General features: G+C 59.2%; 1 protein-coding gene across 16 annotated transcripts in view; it reads right to left on the reverse strand.

The window, feature by feature from the left end:
• The window catches only part of PLCH1 (phospholipase C eta 1), a 210713-nt gene that overhangs the window by 137952 nt on the left and 69004 nt on the right, over positions 1-3757 (reverse strand). The gene's annotated exons all lie outside the window — the stretch shown is intronic.

The following is a 3757-nucleotide window of genomic DNA, read 5'->3' on the forward strand; positions in this document are numbered from 1 at the left end:
ACCCCTAGGTCAGGGCCCTCGTCAGACTCTCTCCGTGGTCGAGGGACCCAGACCTATTTAACTCCCCCTTTGAAAAACACTTGAGGTGAATTCAGCAAATCTAAAAGTCCTGATTCCAATAAGTACACAATACAGGAAAAAATTTTTTTAAAGAGAAGAAAGAGTTTCTAACAAAGGAAATCCTAATTTGATTTCACTCTAAACCATGTTCGGTTTATTCTTATTTTCACCCCAACCCTCTCTCTGGATTGGAACAAAGGGATGTACTCACTCCTCACATGCCCTTCTCTGTTCCCAGACAGGCTGCTCTCTTCCAACTCACAACCAGGCCCACGTGGCAGCAGCATTCTGCAGGGCCTCCTGTGAGAGTGTCCATCTGAAGGAGACGGGCCAGCAAGGAGCCAGGAAGATTCCTCCCTCCTCACTCAGGAGGTGCAGCCAACTCCAAGGCAGACGGCCCTGGACTCAGAGGAAATGACAAGAACACCTGTGCTGGCAGCCCTCTCACCATCTCCTACGCCACCCCAGGACAGGGCAGGGGAGCAATGAGACCGCTCCCCAACAGGCCAAGTCCTCACATCCACCCGGATCTCCCAGGGCATCCGACACGGTAATACCAAATTGCCTGTCAGCCCCACCGTCTGAAGAGCAGTGGCTTTGTTCCAAAATCCTGGCACGTCTGGTAAGACAGACAGACGCAGAAATCACCATCAGGAAGGAAGAAGTTCTGCATCCTTCAGTTCCCAAGAAAGAGGCACAGGGGCCGCACGGGAAGGCTCCCTGTCGCAGGAGGCAGGGGGCCAGGCAGGGGAACATGCGGGCCAGAGCCCTCCTGCGCCTTCCAAGTGAAGGACCAGCAGCCATAGCAAGCAGGCTCAGACAGTCCTGTGAGACACCAGCACAGCCCTTGTTCCAAAAGCGAAACTCACCAAAGATCACACCATTAGTACAGCAGGAAAACCCAAACCAAGCACTTCTGAACCTGAATCCACACTCAGCTACTGAAACCACATGGTGTGCGGAAGCGGTAACAGTCTACCAGGACCACAGCAAGCGCTCGGCAGCTCTGTTATCCTGGGGAGCTGCCATGCAGAACGCTGCAGACCCACAAGGAGGCCACGGCCGGGGGCTGGGAGGCCTCTTCCATCAAATGTTCCCTGGGAGCCTAAAATCAGCTTAAGTCCCCAAACTGGAATATTTCGTTTAAACTGCAGAAAAAAATGACAAAACACACTATGAACAAACCCAGAAACTAGACGGAAGTGGGTGCACAGATTTGCAAGATACGTAACAGACATCGCCTTTGCCTCATATTCAATGAACCACAAATCAGTAAGAAAAGATAAACCAACATAAAAGTGGTTACAGGATGTAAACACTGTATAGACAGAAAACTACCAATAAACGTGAAAGACGCTCAACATGCCAATGACTCACGAAAAACAACTGAAACAATAATATTCCATTGTTGTCTGTGTTTAAAAGGCTGACATCAAAGCCGGCCTGGTGGCACAGCTGTTAAGTGTGCACATTCTGCTTCGATGGCCTAGGGTTTGCCGGTTGGGATCCCGGGTGTGGACCTATGCACTGCTTGTCAAGCCACACTGTGGCAGGCGTCCCACATATAAAGTGGAGGAAGATGGGCACGGATGTGAGCTCAGAGCCAGTCTTCCTCAGCAAAAAGAGGAGGATTGGCAGCAGATGTTAGCTCAGGGCTAATCTTCCTCAAAAAAAAAAAAAAAAGGCTGACATCATTCAGTGTCGGCTAGAACACGGGTAAATAGGCATTCTCACAGACTGGGGAAGTTTAGCCGCATTTATCAAAATTTTCCTATTCTTCAAGCCTGCAGCTTCAACTCTTGGAGCTCCCGTGCTGCACAAGGGTACAAAGCTCACATAAAGGCAGGTCTGTTGCAGCATCACGAGTAACAGCAGAACCGCAAGCACCCACCGACAGAGTGCGACCCTGGAACTAGCACGCGCTCAGCAGGGGGGCAGACGCGCACGTAAGGAGAGGAACGTCCGCGCGTCCAGACAGTGAGAGAAGAGAAGGAAGCCCGCGCAGGACGCGGACTGGCCCCGCGAAGGCGCCGTGGGCGGCGCACAGGCCAAGCTGGGGAGACCACGACCTGCCCCCGCCAACGCCGCCAGAGGGTGGAGCAGCGCAGGCCCAGAGGCCTTCACACCTTATCTCACACACTTCTGCGTTATTAACGTTTCCAGTGAAAAGCACAGACCAGTACTGTAATCTGCAGAACAAGAATGTCTTAAAACCGAACAGCTTCCAGAGTTTAGCGTCCTTCGGCAAGTAAACGGAAACGTCCAGCAAGCGCGTCCCTTCCGACTCCTCCACTTCCGGCCGGGCTTCAGCAGGAAGCTGCCTGCCAGCGGCGCCCGCAGAGCCGTCAGCGAGAGCCCCGACCGCCGTGCGCGGTCCCCCGCAGGCGACCAGACGCTCCAGTTCTCCGCTCGGAGTCGCTCGGTGGAAGGGCCAGTTCTGACCGGAACAAACTGCAAGCAAACCTGAGCACCCACTGGCCTCGCCTGTCCCGCGCTCAGGCCCCGAGCTCTCCTCCCCCCAGGAACCTCGGAAGACAGGAAGCGGTGCCTCAGCCTTCGCACCACTGGCCGCCTGGACTTCCTCCGCGCGCGGCGCTCCGTCACCTGCACGAGGACGGCCGGGCCCGCCGAGGCCGGCGTGTCTGACCGGCACCCGCTCCGCGTGTCCTGGGGTGCCAGGAGAGCTGCGGCCGGAAAGCCAGCGGGCGTCAGCCGTTCGTGCCGCCGGAGCCCTCACACGGCCGTGACCGGCACGCCGGAAAGCACCGCCGCAGGCTTCCCGGGGCCGAGTACGACACCCGCGTCCGCGCCGCGGGAGGACCCGGCGCACACGCCGAGGCCGCAGGCGGGACGGCGGGGCTGAGACACCGCCGCCGAGGCCCCGAGTGCTCACGGGAGGCGGGACGGCCCCGCACGGGGACGCTGCTGAGCGCACGTTCCGAGCCCCCTGAGGCGGCGCCACCTCCCGAGGTCGCACCCACCAAGCACTCGGGACCGCTGTCGCCGCCGCGGAGCGCCGGGCGCACGCACAGCTTGCACGCCTGCTCCGGGCATGGCCGCCTCATCGCTGCTTCAGACGGCCGCCCACACGACGGGACTGGCCGCCGCCCCTCACGCCCGCCGCCCCTCAACCCGCTACCCCCTCACGCCCACCGCCCCCACGCCCGAGACGGGCCGCCGCCCCTTCTCCGCACGTTTCTGCACTGAGCTCCCTTCTACTCCTGACAGCGCTCCCGGTGACAGTGACTTAGAGCTGGACGGTGCATCCAGCGCTCCGTCCGGCACGTTTGTTCCGGGACCCGCTCACGTCAGGTCATCTTGTCCCCCGTCTCAGCCCCGCCGTCAGCGGTCCTTTCCCGGACCTCCAATACACAGTGACTTTAACCGTAAAATTCCTAAAATCTCCACTTCGAGCCTCCCCTAGACTCCCACCGCTGGTTGGTTTCGGTTTTTCCTCCCTTCCTCCGGAGTCTCAGTTATCTGACCCCATCAAGAACTCCACAGCACTGATGGTTTTCCCCTCCACGTGCCTTCCTCGCAGCCATCCGCACCTGCGCGGTCCCCAGCCTCTTGCACACTTGCCCCCGCCCCGCGGCGCTCACGCGGTTGGCCCGTTCTCCCGGCACCGCGCCTGCGCACACTCAGCCCCCGGCCCCGCTCACGCGGTTGGCCCGTTCTCCCGGCACCGCGCCTGCGC

Source organism: Equus quagga, chromosome 1, assembly GCF_021613505.1.
Source record: "Equus quagga isolate Etosha38 chromosome 1, UCLA_HA_Equagga_1.0, whole genome shotgun sequence".
Taxonomy (NCBI): Eukaryota; Metazoa; Chordata; class Mammalia; order Perissodactyla; family Equidae; genus Equus; species Equus quagga.